At 48.3% G+C, this 17,666-nt stretch overlaps 1 protein-coding gene across 2 annotated transcripts in view; it reads left to right on the top strand.

The window, feature by feature from the left end:
• Positions 1 to 17,666, top strand: part of MLKL (mixed lineage kinase domain like pseudokinase) — a 703,954-nt gene that overhangs the window by 340,186 nt on the left and 346,102 nt on the right. The window lies entirely within an intron of this gene.

Here is a 17,666-nt window from a genome sequence, read left to right on the forward strand (position 1 = left end):
CTTCTTTAAAAAAAATTATCTTGTGCCTCTACTGTTCCAGACTGTCCCAGGGACTCACGCTGAAGCAATGTATTGCTGCAAATCAGCCCATTTCAAAGAAAGCTCTTAATAAAGTAATGCTTTTGCCACGACTATTAGTAATTGTGTTGCCTCTTTCCGAAAATCCTTATCTTGGAAATTAGGTCATCACTTCTGCTGGTCACTTATGTTATGTTATACTTTATTTTTATAGCGCACGGCTACTCCAACGGAGTGTCCCAGCGCTTTGATTTGGCAGCTCAAAAAAAAAAGGAACATAGCAGAAGAGAGACTTTCAGACCAACACAATAATATAACTAAAGAGTAAAAAGCCAAGTTTTAAAAATGTTCCTAAAGGACAACAGATTCGAAGTGCTGCGTAGAGCCAGTGGCAAAGTATTCCAGAGCTGGGGCGCCCTCACACTAAAGGAGCGCCCCCCCACACGGGCCTTCCTAACCCGGGGGACCACCGCAAGGGACAGAGACTCCGAACGAAGAGCTCTAGTTGGGCGATAAAAAGCGAGCCTGCGCTGAAGGTATTTTGCTCCCGAGCCGAGGAGCGCCTTATGGGCCAGCGTCAGCGCCTTAAAAACTATCCGCTGTCGGATAGGCAGCCAGTGAAGTGACTGTAGCAGGCCGGACACTCTAGCTCGCCTGCGGAGGCCAAAGATGGCACGCGCCGCAGAATTCTGCACGACCTGAAGCCGCTGCACAAGATAATCTGGGAGACCCAAATAAAGAAAGTTGGCATAATCTAATCTTGAGCCAATCAGTGCTTGCACCGTGATCTTCCTATGCCCTTCAGCGAGCAAAGGGAGGAACTTACGTAGCATCTTAAAGATGCCGAAACAAGTGCCCATGAGGCCCAGGATCTGAGATCTCATTGTCAGATTGTTATCGATCTTAACACCCAGGTTTTTTGCCACCTGGGATGCCTGAGCTGGAGGAAACATATCGTTCGGCCACCATGCCTGCCAATCCGGGTCTAAGGTACAGCCAAAGAACAGCACCTCCGACTTGTCGGAGGTGCATTTAAGGCTGTTCTGCTGAAACCAATTGAAGACCGCACCGAGACAGTCCCGAATGCTGTCTCCATCAAAGTCCTCCCCTTTCCTACACGTGAAGAGAAGCTGGGTGTCATCGGTGTAGGCAACGATCTGGGCCCGAAAGACTCCGCCAGTGCCGCCAGAGCGGTCATAAAGATGTTAAAAAGAGTCAGGCTCAACACAGAACCCTGCGGAACTCCGACTCCCAAAGGCGGCATCTCAGCGGAGCTGGGGGGGACCCAGACCATTTGTCGACGGCCCGCTAGAAAAGATGTAAACCAGCTGAACACCGTCCCCCTCAGACCAATGTTATAAAGTCTGGCGAGGAGCCCCTCATGGGGGACGGTGTCATAAGCCGCCGACAGATCGAGCATGACAAGCATGGCTTTACCTCCAGAGTCCAGAACCTCCTTGATGGCCTTAGACACTTCTAAAAGCGCAGTCTCGGTGCTCACATTGGGCCGAAAGCCAGATTGTGAAGGGTGCAGCAAATTATTCGTCTCCAGAAAAGCGGATAGCACGCTATGTACGTGCTTTTCCGTAATTTTTGATACCGCTGGAAGAAGCGAGATAGGCCTGTAATTAGCCAACACCTCGGAGTCAGAACCCAGCTTTTTGAGGAGGGGGATCACCATAGCCTGCTTCCAGGCCTGTGGAACCATCCCCTCCCTCAAGGAGCAGTTCAAGAGTGGGTTAATCAGCGGGTTTACCACCTCCGCCATCCTTGCCAAAAATCTGGCTGGACAAGGGTCTAACGGTGACCCAGATTTGAGATTAGTCAAAAGTGCCAGAGAAGTGGCAGGGGAGATAGGCGGGAAGACACACAAGGCAGAGTCCGGGGTGGGAGATGGAACTATCCCATCCCCACTGCTGGGCTGAACTTCAACTGACCTCCCCTGAAAGGAGTCCTGGATCAATCTGATCTTGTCTGTAAAAGATTTTGCGAGGTCGCAGGCCCATGACTCAGAGGGAGCAGTTTGAGAAGGGTTAGATCTAGGAGTTATGAACTCCCTCACAACAGTGAAAATCTCCTTACAGAAGTAAGAGGCTGCCTCAATCCTCCTAGATAAATAATCCTTTTTCTCGCAAAGAATATCACGATGATAGGCCTTAATTGCAGTCCTGTACGCAAGTTTGGCCATCAGGTCATACTGGAAACGCCAGGCCCTCTCCGCCACCTTACACTGGCGGCGGGAGGCAAGCAATGCTTCCGTAAACCACGGAGCCGAGACTCGCTTAGAGGTAGCCCGAGACGCCAACACAGGGGCTAGGTCGTTCAGCCTATCAGTCAACCACAGCTGTAAGGAGTCTACATCCTGCTCCAAGTCACCTGAAGGGGGACACGAATGGTCCCGAAAGGCTTGAGCTAGCATCTCAGGAGTCACACGATGGAGTGCTCTGGAAACAGGTCTCTGTGTTCTAGGCTCAGTGCTGAACAGTTTCTCCCTGCCCCGTATGCAGAACCTAGCCAGCCTATGGTCGGACCAGAGCACCGGGACTAGCTCTATGTCCTCAAGTGTGGCCGTGGAAAAGACCTGATCCAGTGTGTGACCCTTGTCATGTGTGGGGCCAGAAAGAAAAGGCACCAGACCAAGGGGGGCCGTGATGTCAAATAGCTTATTCACATCTGGATCCACGCCCTCATCCATATGGAAGTTAAAATCTCCCGCCAACACACAGTGCTCCGCCCTCAACGCCAGGCCTGCCACAACTGCATGAAGATCATCAAAGAAAGATCCCGTCGGACCAGGGGGTCTGTATACCAGCAACCCTGTAAGGGCTTGATGGGAAGCCAGAGTGATGGAAAAAGCCAAAGACTCAGAGCCAATGATGGTTTCAGTCGGGATGATAGAGCAAGCAGCCCGCTTATTCACGACAATTTTTTGAAAACAGACTTTATTGACAGACTGCACACATTTCGCAGGGCTCTGCACACCAGAGACATCTGCGGGTCAGAAATATGACATCTACTGAAATGCAATGGACTTTTCTTTTTTTTAGAACAAAACCAGCTAATATAAACAAAGCAACACTGAACAAGCCCGCCCCCCTCCCCACCACCCCTCCCCTCCCAACTCCCCCCACCCCTGCTCCCACCCACCCCACCCCCGAGTCGCACCAGTTCCGCCTCAAGTCTCCTACACATAACACACCTAGATGACTGCACATGCATACCCGCTATCAAGGCCCACTCATCACACCCCCGGGAGGTTTTCCAGTTCCACCGGAGGCTCAAGCCACAGGCCCCTAAACTCAGCCCAGCGTTTTCAGATTTTATAATGCTTTCGTGGGCATCCTCGGGCTACAAAAATCAGCTGCTCCAGCCCCATACAAAAATCTAACCCCTTTTTCCATGCAGCCACAGAAGGGGCCCGCGGGTCTTTCCACGCTCTGGCCACGTCTCATTTTGCCAATGTGAGGCCCAGCAGCAGCAAATGCCTCTTGTAGACGTTGCCACCCACCCCTTCCATCACATGCAGTAAAACTAATTGCGGCATACGAGGGAGCTCCCACCCCAATACCTCAGACAAACAGGCCAGTACCACACTCCAGAACCGATCAAGGGAACCACAACTCCACACTGTATGTATAAACGCCCCCTCCTCCCCACCACATCGAAGACAGTCCGGAGAGGCAATCGTTCCCGCCCTCCATAGCCGCATCCTGGTGAAGTAAACTCTATGTAAGTATTTAAATTGGATGAGACGCAGGAGCATTGCTATGGCTGCACCCCTGAGGACTGCCAGTGCCTCTCTCCAATCTTCCTCCTCCAATTCTCCCACGTCCTCCTCCCAAGTCTCCCAGAGCTTCTGCAGTGTGGGGGAACAATGTGTGACTAGTGACTGGTATATGCGTGATATCTTCTTAGTCTCCAAATCCCACATAAACACCTTCGCTTCCAGAGGGCTAAACTCAGGGAGGGACTCCAGACCATCTAAGCTGGGGGTCAGTGCATGACGGAACTGAAGGTATCTAAAAAACTGAGAGCGGGGCATACTAAATTCCTTTCAAAGATCCTGAAAGGACTTAAGCGTCGTACCAGATAATATATACCCTAAGGTCACGATGCCAATGCTATCCCATCTCCGGAAGCCCTGTAGCGTCGCGAGCCCAGGTAGCAGCCCATTGTGCCACAGGGGGGTTTCACCAGTCCGAGTATTCCACCATCCCATACGGCACAGAGCCTGCCTCCAAATTTGAAACACTACCTCCGCAACGGTGTTGTATAAAGAATGGTGTGCAGCGTATGAGACCCCATAAGATAGCGCTCCAGAGCGTACGCCGGGTCCTCCCTGTCTCCATACCGCCACTCTTTCAAGACTAGGAGTTAAGAGGCCTGATAATAGGAGAGGATGTCGGAAGTCGCCAATCCCTCACAATATGTAGATAGAAAGCAGGTGCGCGGCGCCACACGTACAGCGCCCCCTTCCCAAAGAAACTGCCCCAGTACAAAGTTTACCTGCAGAAACCATTTGAGCGGGATGGAATATGGGTGGTTTTGCAGTTGGTATAACAGCCGGGGTAGAGCCACCATTTTAAAAATGTCCGACCTGCCATAAATCGTCAGTGGCATACGGGAACAAGTCCTGAGATCCGCCCGCACCGGGTCCCATACCGGCGCTAAATTACGCTCCCAGGAGACTGTGGGTACCTGAGACAGAAACACCCCCAAATATTTAATGCCCCCCACTGCCACTTGGAGTGTAGATGCCCAATCCCCCACTCCTGAAAGCTCCCCCAACACTCATAGGGTGGACTTGCGAGGGTTCATATACAGCCCGATGTTTCTCTGAATATTTGCATAATTTTCAGGAGACGCGGCCCAGACCTGTTAAGATCTGTAAGGAAGAACAGGACATTGTCCGCATATAGCGCAATCCCGTCGGATGGTCCCTGTGCCCACTCAAACCCTCGTAATTGCGCATCAATGCGCACCCACGCCGCCAGCGGCTCCATAGCCAGGGCAAAAAGGTATGTCAAGAGAGGGCAGCCCTGCCGGGTGCCACGCCTGATATGAAATATGGATGAGATGGCCCCTGCCACTCATACCAAAGCCGTCAGGTCTTTGTATAGAAGCTGCAAATAGGATAGGAGGCGGGGCCCAAGGTTAAGACGGGGCAGGAGCGTGAACAGATAGACCCAGCTCAACTAATCGAATGCCCTGTCCATATCTGCCAGGAGAAGCGCAGCCTGCACCCCTGTACGCCGAACCGCCGCCAACGCCATATGCGCACGCCGGATGTTGTGCCTGGTCGCCCTAAAGGGCATAAAGCTGGCCTGATCCTTGTGGATAAGCGCTGAGATATGAGGTAGAAGCTGGTTTGCTAACGCTTTGGCCTCCGCGTTCAAGAGGCATATTGGGCAGTAGGAAGCGTGATGCTCTGGGGGCCGGCCCGGCTTGTGGAACACCACCACTTCAGCATGTCTCCAATCCGAGGGGAGGCTACCCTGTTCTCTGGCCTCTTTCAACGCCGCTCTATAATGCGATCCCAGCAGTAGGTGATATTTCTTGAAGAATTCACTGGGGAACCCATTTGGTCCGGGAGCCTTCCCCGGGTTGAGCTCACCCAGGGCCGTACCCAGCTCCTCATCTGTCAGCGGGAGCTCTAAACGGTCTTGCACCTCATCAGACACCGCTCGAGGCGGCAGATCGGCTATAAACTTGTCCACCTCATCCTCATGTAGGTATACAGATCTGCATAATATGCGGCGAAGCTCTCTGCCAGCTCCCTTGGGTCCGTAATCAAGGCACCCGCTCCGTCCAGTTTCCCTGGCAAGGTCTGTGCCTGAAAGGCGGCCTGACACAGCTGGTGCAACATCGTACCTGATTTGTCCCCCCACTGATATATCCTGCTGCGTGTCGCTTGCCATATCTGCCGCGCCTCCTCTATCAGAAGAGATGCATAGGACTGCTGCGCCAGGAGCAGCTGCTCCACCGCTTGACCCTCACCCTTGGCGTGGCCCCGACGTTCCAGCGCTTCAATCTCAGACTCGGCCCGCACCAATTCCGCCTTGTGCCTCTTCCGGGCAGCAGCACACCAGGCTATATCTACCCCCTGTAGCGTGGGCTTTAGGGCTTCCCAAAGCGTCCCGGCACTGGCGACGGACCCCACGTTCTCGACCAGGTATTCAGCAATTGCCTCGCCCATATGTTTCCAATAGTCCTCCTGCTGCATGTGCTTGCTACCTTTCATCAAATCCATCACATAATGCTACCTTCCAGATGCATGTTCTTTAAGTAAGTATCTATCAAGCTACTCGCTCATCAACATTTTAAGTCAAAGCACATCCAAACTTGCCCACCAGCCCTTGTTGTCTGCTTCTCTGCTGGCTAAATTTTCACCCAAACGAACTCCACTTTTTCCTGTGACAAACCCATAAATTGATCATCCCCATCATTATGCTTTAACTTTGCTTGTAACATTCACTCCTCAATAGTTACATCGTCTAGCTCTTATTTGTACATCCCCCGTGCCCACTGCACACTTCCTCCACACTCCTCTGCCACACTTTGCTCAGCTAGCCTGTGTCATGGATCCACAAAGAACAACCAACAGCTCTCTGGAGTCAGCTGGACTTTCTGCTTATAACATTTCCTACCCCCTGAAAAAGCAGCCAAATGCCTAAAACACAGACTCCTCAATTCTTATCCAGAAACTCTGGTCTCTGACCCCTATTTTTGTACAAATAAAGAAGCTATAATTAGTGACCTAATTATTTACACAAAAAACAGGCACAATAGAGAAAAGCCCTCCTCTCTCTACTAGTGAGCGCCACGAAACCAAAAATTGCCCCATGGTCTCAAACTGCCCGTATTCCCTTCTGCATCATGCAGAGCAGCTGTCACCATCACCATCTACAACATGGGTATTTTCCTCATCCAGTCATCAGATCACCACCTGAAATTATTTGAGGAATGTTTCCCTCTTATCAAGAAAACGGTTTTGAGGTTTGATTCCTTCTAAGTTCCACCTAACGCTGTAGTCATCACTAATTCACCTACTTGAACCGAGGGGATAGAAATCCCTGCCCACCACACTAGATTGCAGCCTCACCCCACAGCTAGTGCTAATATTTCAGATTTAGTTAAGCAAGTTACCAACTCCCTTGCCCGGACTACACAGCTTACCTCCGTCCTGGCTCATCCACTGCCTACCCTGAATGCTGATCCCCCAACAATATTTAATAGGACACCATTAGCAATCCTGCTCACTGATCTACTGGGTTCTTCCCTCTAACTTAATTCTTACTTCTACCCCCAGCCCACTTTCCCCTATGCTCTCTTCCCCTATACTTCAGCTCTCGTTTCCCAACGACCCTATACTCTCTCCCCAATACATCAGGACCCTATCCCCAATGAAATCATCACCACTTGACCTCCTTTCCACCTCCTCAAGACCTGACTACCCGCCCCATTCCTTATTACATCCAGACTGGATGTGATTACAAAAATCCTGCCAGAGCTCAAAGTGAACTTACATATATTTACTCATTCACATCACCACAGAGATGGCTGCATTCAGTGTTTTATTAAGGACCATAGAACAAAGAAACTCACCACTGACCAATCCTTTAACTGCCCTGCCATATCTCCAAAACCCATCCCTTCTAAACTGACTTTCCCTACCACAACTTCTATGCAATAGAGCTGGAGAACTGAAACCTATCCCAATGAGCTCACTTGACCGATCAGACAGAATGTCTCTTTATCCGACAATGATATCCAAATCCTCCTCTTGTCATATAACCCTGCACTCCCAGATTTAACGGACAATCAGGGTATAATCCATCCTATCCCAACAAACCCACGTAGAGCTTCTGGGCTCAACCATAGAGAGGTCAACAAGCACAATCTCAGGCGAATTACCCTCACACACTACATCCCAGAACACCGTAAACCCAAATCGAAATGCATGTTAAAACATGTGGGAGATATTGCAGCCCTTATTCTCACACATGATCTTGGCCTGCTAATCCTGGCTCCTATACTCCTATCCTTGACATACTAGTCCCTCTTAACTATGTAATTACTAGATTTGATAGACCCAGAAGACCAAGTGGAGGTATTGCCTACATACACAACATCAACCTATCAGTTAAACATGCACAAGCCCTGGTTCTATCCACTTGCAAATACCTTTGCCTCAACATTTCTTGCAATAACAGACCCTTATGCAAACTAAACATGATCTACCACCCCCCAGTAGACAATCTAGGTTTAATAGAACAAATTATGGAACGGACTGTAACTAACGTTGGCCAACATTGTGGGAAAATCTTCCTCCAAGACTTCAACCTCCACTGCAACGAGCTGAACGATCATGCAATTAACAATTTTAAAACCTCCCTGTCTGACCTTAACCTGACCCAATTTTGTGACAGACCCACATACAACAAAGGATCAAATTTAGAGCTTATCATCGCTAAGCCCAAAGCAATTAAACTTGAATCTATCCACCCCTGGATTGGTCCGATCACCTATGCATCACATTCTTCATCAGGGAAGTGGTGATAACTAACACCGGAAACAACCTTAATAACGAATTTCTAACAACAAGTGAGCTGTACAACGAATCCTAAACAACGGCCTGAACCACGACCTCCTTAATCAATACTTCATTTAAAAAGAATTTTCAGAGGTAAGTATTTATAAGTACAGAAATATGGTAAATGGTTTCAACAGATCATATTAGTATGATTGGTCTAATTAAAGAATGAAAACAATATCATGCTTACTAAAATATGAACAGCTTTATAAAAGCAAGCACGACAATTGACAATTAGTGATCCATCAGTATTTATTTAAAGTATGTGACAAGGGTAGGAGGCTAAAAAGTATGTCGAGTTTCATGACCTTGAGTTTAAATCCACTACCTACTGCAAAAACTGAAACTGGGCTAATTAAAAGCAGACGTTTCTAGATGCAAATGAACAGTACTTGTACAGTAATTTTGGGAATACTGACATCTAGTGGCTAGATAAAAATATACACATGCGGGGCGTGGCTAGGCGAGCCAGCATGGCGGATGTGGCTTAGCTGAGCTCCGTCCAGCCCCTGATATATCCTTCAGGTATCCTGTCTTCCTCCACTCACCTGCAGCCTAGACGGGTGTCCCTACACCAGCAGCCTGTCGCGATGATCCGGCGACGATCTGGGCGGTCTGGAGTGGCCGGAGTTTGGAGCTGTGAACCCTGCGGAGTGGGGCCTGGTACTGCTGGACGAAGCTGGGATGTCGATTTTCACGTGTCCCGGAGGGCAGAGTGTTGGTGGTGCTGCGGTCTGCCTTTGGTTGGGCAGGTCCCCGAGGCAGCGGGACTCGTGGAAGGTGCCCGAGGTGCAAGTCACCCTCCTCCCTCCCCCCCCAATCCCCCCCCCCACCCCCCCACCCCCCCCCCCCCGGAGTTCCTGCTGGGTGGCGATATTTGCATGAGGTGTCTTCCCCCCCCATTCCACTTGGGGCTCCCGCGCGGTGAGGCCTAGTGCCGCGCGGTGGAGCCGGGAGGTCGAGTTTGGCGCAGCCTGGGAGTGGGCTTCTGACATTGAGCCTGCGTGCCCCCTTGGAGGGACTGTGTGGCGTTTCTCGCATAGTAGGGGTTCCTTGGCCCTGGCCTGCTGCAAGGTAGTGTCACGGTCCTGATAGTTCAGCTATTTGGCAATCACAGGCCGCGGGCGAGCCTCCTCTGGCGGCTTCTGCATGAGAGCTCTGTGAGCCCGTTCTACGCAAAGCATCTGATCTTGCAGCAGGCCAGGGCCAAGGAACCCCTACTATAAGAGAACTAACGCATCCTGATCTTTCCGGATTATACACGCTTAGTGCAACAGCAGCGACAGTCATTTACGGCCGCCAAGGCCCGTCTCCGGGATCTTAAGCTCCCGTACGCCTTGCTCTTCCCAGCCCGCCTGCGGGTGGTGTTCAAGTCCTGCACCCACTTCTTTGATACTCCAGAGAAGGTATTTAAATGGACTGACGAAACAGTGAAGGTGAGGGTGCACACTCCTCCTTCACTTAGGGCTTTTTTGGGGTGGGTCTGGGCAACATGGGCTGTTGGTTGAGGATCCATTGGCGTGGGTGGCCTCAGGTCCCTTGTTGGGGGCCGAGTGTCTCCATTGCTGCGACAGGTACTACAACGGTTTTGAGGTATGGGTTGGGGGGGTTTGTTCGTTCATGGGGGGGGGGGTCTTGTTTTGGTTGGGTATGAGTCGTACAGTCGCAAGAGGGTCTCCGCATTTGCTGTGTGCACACCTGCATGGCCCAGTGCACGGGGTATGGTTCTGGTCATTCCCTGATGGCGGAGTATGGAGATAAGGCTTTAGGGTCCCAAGGCTCTCTTCGTGTTCTCAGTTGGAATGTGCCGGGAGTCCTAGATAAGATCAAGAGGGGGGCAGTGCTACGGCAGGCGAAGAGGGCTAGAGCTGATGTATTAATGCTGCAAGAAATCCACCTGCTGGGTACCAAGGCTTTGTGTCTGCAGTGGTATGGTTACCAACAAGTCTTCCACGCAGGCTTTGCTAGGGGCTCTAGGGAGGTGGCCATATTAGTGCATCGTAGAATCCCCTATGTTCATTCAAAACAATGGGTTGATACACAGGGACGATACTGGTTTATTAAGGGTTTGGTCGGGGAGGAGACTTTGGTGTTGGGATGTGCGTATGCCCCGCCCCCCCTGCAATGGTCGCTGGTTGAGAAGTTGTTTGCTGAATGGGCAGATATCCCCGACGCGTTGGCGGTAGTGGGAGGGGATTGGAATGATGTTATGGATATGCTCAGAGATAGGTACAGGCCGGGGCGGCCTGGCTGTGGGTCACTCCACCAAATTGAATGATATGATTAGGGGCTTGGATTGGGTGGACACATGGCGGCACTTGCATGGCAATGGGCGGGAATACACATTTCTCTCAGCTGTCCACAAATCCTTTTCCAAAGTCAAAATGGCCGTGATAACAGAACACACCAGCTCCTTCAGCAAAAATCACCTAGAAGGGTGGAAGTCCTAGCTGGTTGCTTGCAAGAAGAACGAAGGTGGGAAGCTGAGGAAAACGGCTGAGTTAAGGAACTTAGTCTTGCAGGTGCAGGAGAGCAGGAAGGAAACAAGACGCAACCTAGGAAAAAGAGGAGCACCACACTTGTACTCTGTGTCGACGGTTCACACTCTGCTCCAGAAATAAAATTGTTCGGCCCATTAGGGGAAGCGAACATTGGCAGGTCAGGCACATTGTGACAACAACCACCACAGTTTACAGCTGCTTAGGTGGTGGGCAGACCAAGGTAGTCCCGAGGGGAGGCACAGGCATCTGGTCATGTTCTAAACGACTGGGTCGAAAGGCTCTCCACAGGGCTGGGTATCCCAAAGTAGTAGGAGGAAGCAAGTCACTCACCCTGGGAGACGCAGCAGTTATCTAGGTTGTGAAGCAGCCATCTCATCAGTGAAGCAGCCATCTCATCAGTGACAGCGCACAACATTACTTTGTGTGAGATAGCCATTCCATGCATGCTGCATTGGAGCTACCAGTAATCCACCCCTGGATTTTGATGTGACCCCATACTTACATAAGTACAGATTTACAAAGATTTTGTGTCTGATTTTGAACTTTTTTGGACCCAGCCCTGACTCGTTTTTGGTTATTACAAGGCCCCACAAATGTAGATCTGTGTGGTTTTGTAACAAAAAGTAACACAGCACACTGCACTGCCTTCTTTTACTTTGCGTCAGGTAGGTGTTCCATGGGTGGTGCATATGGATTCCGTATATCCACCCATGACGTTTGAAGCAAACCCATATTTTAAAAAAGTTGCGGACATGGTTTGCACCAAAATGGTGCAGGTGCCCGAGGATTGCGGAATGCAGAGAAATATATTTATTTTTCCTTGTTATTTCCCCTTTGTGTCTGTGCTACAATGTGCAGCACACACTCAAAGAGGAAAAAGCTTTCAAGCATAGTTTTCATGCAGGAAGGTATTGCTTCCTGCACAAATACTATCCTGGCCACAACACAGACACCAATGCACTATGCCGTGAGTGCCTGAGTTGGTCTTAGGTAGTCTAAAATGAGCTAGCGCATGGAGAGAGCTTGACTGTGCCTTTTCTTTGAAGATATGCTGCAGTTTCTGATCTTTTCCGGTGATACTTTGCTTGCTGCGTTGCGATGCAGCAATTCATTGCAAATATGCCCCTTAGTATCTGGTTTACAGCAAACCTGTACCCATAGATGTACTCTTTGAATGGTTGCGAATTTACTACTTTTTTGAATTTACAGATATTGGCAGTAGTAGGCTTGGGAAGCTACACTAGTCTCAAGTTTCCAGGCTTACTACTGGCAATCAAACACCCAAAATGTGCTGGGACAAACGCTTGCAAACAATCTAACCGCTGGCAATTCCTTTGGGTAGCATTCCAAACCATTGTTGTTCACCCGCTGTGCCACTCTGGACAGAGGGCCTAATTTACGATTTAGCAGACAGAGTAAAAGCAGATAGGGTGGCAGAGGACTGTACTGTCTTTACTCTGTCTCCCAAATTTGGAGACGCCCACCAGCCCAGTAGACATCTCTATACATTGGCAGAAATCATGGCTGTTCCTGTCAATGTAGGAAAAGTTTAATGGACGGCTGGCTATCAAACGTTTCCACAGTTTTTAGGTCTTGCCTACGCAGCGCGCATGCCCTGCTTAGGCAAAAGACCTCTAGCAATCGGTTAGGTTTTTCAGCCAAAAACATGCAAGCAATCCATTGCTTCCAATGGCAACAAGTGCACATCTGGCGATTCACTTGCCAGAGAGAGTGGCAGGCGCCATATGTTCTCAATTATCGCGGCGCCAGCTGCTCGCTCCCGCAAGTGAATCCCGCAGGCCCTCTCGTCTCTCCCCTCCCCCTGCTGCCACATGCGCTTGTGCTTGTTTTCTTTCTGAAGAGAACCAAAGCCTGCATTCTAATATTTATATACTTTATTTTAGCGTATGTGTGTCTGTAAGGTCACCTCAATGTAGCGCTGTCATCTAGCATCCCAAAGAGTTATCGGAAGTACACTAACACATCATACAGATTACATTTTTACCCGATTGTTCTGCTTCCGATGTCTGTATTGTGAAGCGAAACTCCCCTCTGCTGGTTAAAAGCAAAAGAAAAAACTATTTTACCCACTGCTCATATGTGTACAAATGCTGTAGACAGACGTTTATCACTTTTCAGTAGACTAAATACATCCTCTGTCAGCATAGAAACTGCATCATGTCACAATTGCCTTGTTTCTTTTGCACGCGTGTTGTATTCGTAGCGTAGCTTCATTGCATTTCTGTTCGTCCTGAACAGAGTGAAATACTCTGCACCTCCTCTGCCCTACCAACCATGCCCCGACCAACCTGTGGATGGGATTCAGTCTGTCCTGGATCTGGGATCCTGGCTTGCCTCGGGACCTCAGACTGTCGCGTGGCTGCTGTCTAACTCGCCTGTCGGACTTGTTTGTGCCCTTCGAAGGGAGCAGGTAATGGCTGCACTTAACATGGGGGGCATGCTTTTCTCACCATTAGCCCGCATTGACCCACGTGCATGTTTTCCGGCTCTCCAAAGAGCGATGGCGAGTGTGTGTGTGGCAGGGTGCGGCTACAGAATAGAAATAGGGGCGGCTTTCAAGGCCCTGAGAGGTTGCGCGCAGATCTATTTTCGATCCTTCACTGTAAGGGCTCATCTAGTTCAGAAGAACAGAGAAATAAATGTATTTTCCTGCATGGTTCGTACGGGATGGTGCCTCAAACCAACCCCACAGGGATGCCTATTATGTCAGAAAAGCGCCCCTTCCACCCCATCAGTGTGCCAGCATTATTGGCCAGGGCGGGACCTGGACTCACAAAAGCCTTTCAAGGAGGAAGGTTTGGGTTTGACCGCTCAAGGGCATTTCCCAGCATCTTTGTATTCCTGGTATCGTGCAAATAAATTCATTGACTGCCTTTATTGTGTACACTGCTATACAGGCGTCATGCGATTGGAGGAATGAAATAGCATCTGAGAACATGGGCGGAAAAAGAACAATTTAGGGGCAAAAGTTATGTTTCAGAAGCTGGTGTCCTCACAAGAGTTGTGCAAAAATGTTTTGCCTTCCACATCCCTCCACCCCTGTGTCCACTGTTCGTGGTAGGAGCCCAACCACCCATTCATTACATTGATCCCTAGGAGGTACTTCACAATTACTAACACAGCCCCTGCAGTGATCCTTAGTGTGTGGGGTGAGCCTCCACCCGGGTGTGACCTCACTCACAGGGACTAGACCTCATTCGGGTCACAGACTACAGAGAAGGAGCGGCGGGTATCTGCTCACCCCTCTTACAATGCCTCAGGTCGCCCCAAACACAACCAATTTCTGATGGGTGTGTCGATTCAATTACACACACAGGGGGTGACTAATTTGCCTCTTTAGACACATCTTTCATCACTCAATAGTTCCCTGTGTATGATTTTATAGCTTTGCTTAGCACTTTTAATCATTTTTATGGCAGCAGTGCGCTGTCTTCATGTTGGCACTCCACACAATACCACTCAGTGCCACATAATTATATGCTACATAATTACACTGCACTCAATGCAACAAACACTCCAAATAATACCACTCAGTGCCACATAATTAAACTCTACTGAATACAACATACACTCCCCATAATTCCACTCAGTGTCACATAATTAAACGCCACATAATTACACTCTACTCAATGCAACATAAATACACTTCACATAATACCACTCAGTACCACATAGTCACGTCACAATTACACTCTATTCAATGCAACATAAATACACTCCACGTAATACCACTCAGTGCCACATAATTACACACTACATAATTACACTCAACGCAACATAAATACACTCCACATATTACCACTCAGTGCCACATAATTAGATGCGGCATATTTAAACTCTACTCAATGCAACATAAATAGACTCAACATAATACCACTCAGTACCACGTAATTACACGTCACATAATTACACTCTATTCAATGAAACAAATACACTCCACATAATACCACTGTGGCACATAATCTGACGCCACATAATTACACTCTACTCAATGCAACATAAGTACACTCCACACAATACCGCTCAGTGCGACACAGTTGCACGCCACATAATTATACTCTACTCAATGCAACATAAATACACTCCACACAATACCACTTAGTGCCACATAATTGCACGCCACTCAATGCAACAGAAATACTCGCCACATAAATGCACTCTATACCACATACCACCAATCAACATAAATGCACTCCACACCATGACACAATTTCACTAAGCATAATTTCACTCAACACCTCAGTTCCAGGCCACACAATTCAACTCCACAGATTTCCAATACACACCAAACAACATATTTCAACTCCACAATCCTCAATGTACCTCCAATCCACACCATATAATGTCACGACCTGAGCACCAAACATCATTTACCACCACCATTTTGTATCAGCGCACCACCTAAGCATCACATCAGTCTGCCCTTGGAATCTGGCATCTGTTGATTCTCCCCTAGTGTCCGTCTGCTGCTCGTGTTGTAATTAAATTACTGTTTTCAACCTCCACTACCCCGTTATTTATGTCCTGCTCCCCTATAACAAAAAAAATTATAACAAACAAGCACGAGAACAGGCAGGAAGAAGTTGCCAGCAGTACAAATACAAAAAAACTAGAAGACATTTTTTATGTTAAAATCTTTTTCTAATCAGGTTTTTCAGTTGTATATAATGTCGTCTTCGTTTGTATAAAGGTAACAAAAATGCTCAACACTTTTTCTTATAACTTTTCAACATAATGCACAGCAGCCACAATGCTCTACAACATAGCTAAAAGTTCTGGCTAAACACACAAGGTCGCAAAGGCGAGACCTATTGGCTATGCCAATGCTTGTTTATTTTTCAACAGCACACTCCAAAAGTGGAAGCTTATTTTTGATGAATGAAGAAACACTAATAACTCCCACACCGGTTTTCTCTCATGGTGTGAAGGTCCTTTTGCTCTTTTTTACTGTCCCCCGTCACCAGGATATACCTGTTGGTGACAGACAGTCAACAGAAAAGCTGCCCTCTCTAAGTAGGGTGGGCGATCGGATTGCTCACTTCAGTTGGCACCTACTCTTTCAGGCTATCAAAGGAAGGTTTACACTGGCAGAATAAAATTAGCTCTGGCAGCGTAAAGCTTGCGTTCCACCCTCAAAAGCGGGCTCGGGTTTGACAGACCTGGTACTTCGTTGCCATTGCAACAGAGTACCTACACATCAAACTCTAAATCAGCCCTAGAGGCCCACAAAATGCAAATCAATACTGTTCGGGTGTATGTCATTACAACGCTTAGTAATACCACGCATGACATTACAACGCAGGTATTACTACGCTATGTGAATGACAACAACATGCCATTGCATCGCATACTTTTATCACGAGTATGCCTTTGCCACTCATGCCATTACAACGCAAAGGCATGCGTGGTAAAGCTATACTCGTAGTTAAAGTTTGCAAGGTAAGTGACATCCCTACCCCTACACCTACACAACACACTACTCCCACCCCTACACTACCCCTAACCCAAAAAACCTCGACCCTACCCACACTACTCCCACCCCTACACTACCCTAAACCCTAAAGCACTACTACACTACACTACAACACTACCCACACTACTCCAACCCTTACACTACCCTAAACCACTACAACACTACCCCCACCCCTACACTATCCTAAACCCTAAAACACTACTACACTACAACACTACCCACACTACTCCCACCCCTACACTACACTAAACCCTAAAACACTACTCACTACAACACTACCCACACTACTCCCACCTCTACACTACCCTAAACCCTAAAACAGTACTACACTACAACACTACCCACACTACTCCCACCCCTACACTACCCTAAACCCTAAAACAGTACTACACTACAGCACTACCCACACTACTCCCACCCCTACACAACCCTAACCCCTAAAACACTACAACACTACAACACCACACTACCCAAATACTACTATACTACACTAAAACCTAAAACACTACACTACACAAACACTACTACACTACCCTAAACCCCAAAACACTACTTCAATACCCTAAAACACTACACAAACACTACTATACTACACTAAACACTAAAACACTACACAACCATAAAACACTACACTACTCAAACACCACAACACTACCCTAAAACACAACACTACACAAACACTACTACACTACCCTAAAACACAACACTACCCTAAACCCTAAAACACTGCACTACACAAACACTACTACAGTACCCTAAAACACTACACTACCCTAAACCCTAAAACACTACACAAACACTACTACACTACCCTAAACCGTAAAACACTACACTACCCTAAACGCTAAAACACTACACTACAGAAACACTAGTATACTACACTAAAACCTAAATCACTACAACAGTACCCTAAACCGTAATACACTACACTAAACAAACACTACAAAAAAACACACTAAAACGTAAAAAAAAAAAAACCACAAACGTTAGAACACTACTTTTACACTACCCTAAATCCTACAAAAGTAACCCCCACCCCAAGCTCAAACCCTCTTACCTC

The sequence above is a fragment of the Lissotriton vulgaris genome, chromosome 12, assembly GCF_964263255.1.
Source record: "Lissotriton vulgaris chromosome 12, aLisVul1.2, whole genome shotgun sequence".
Classification (NCBI taxonomy): Eukaryota; Metazoa; Chordata; class Amphibia; order Caudata; family Salamandridae; genus Lissotriton; species Lissotriton vulgaris.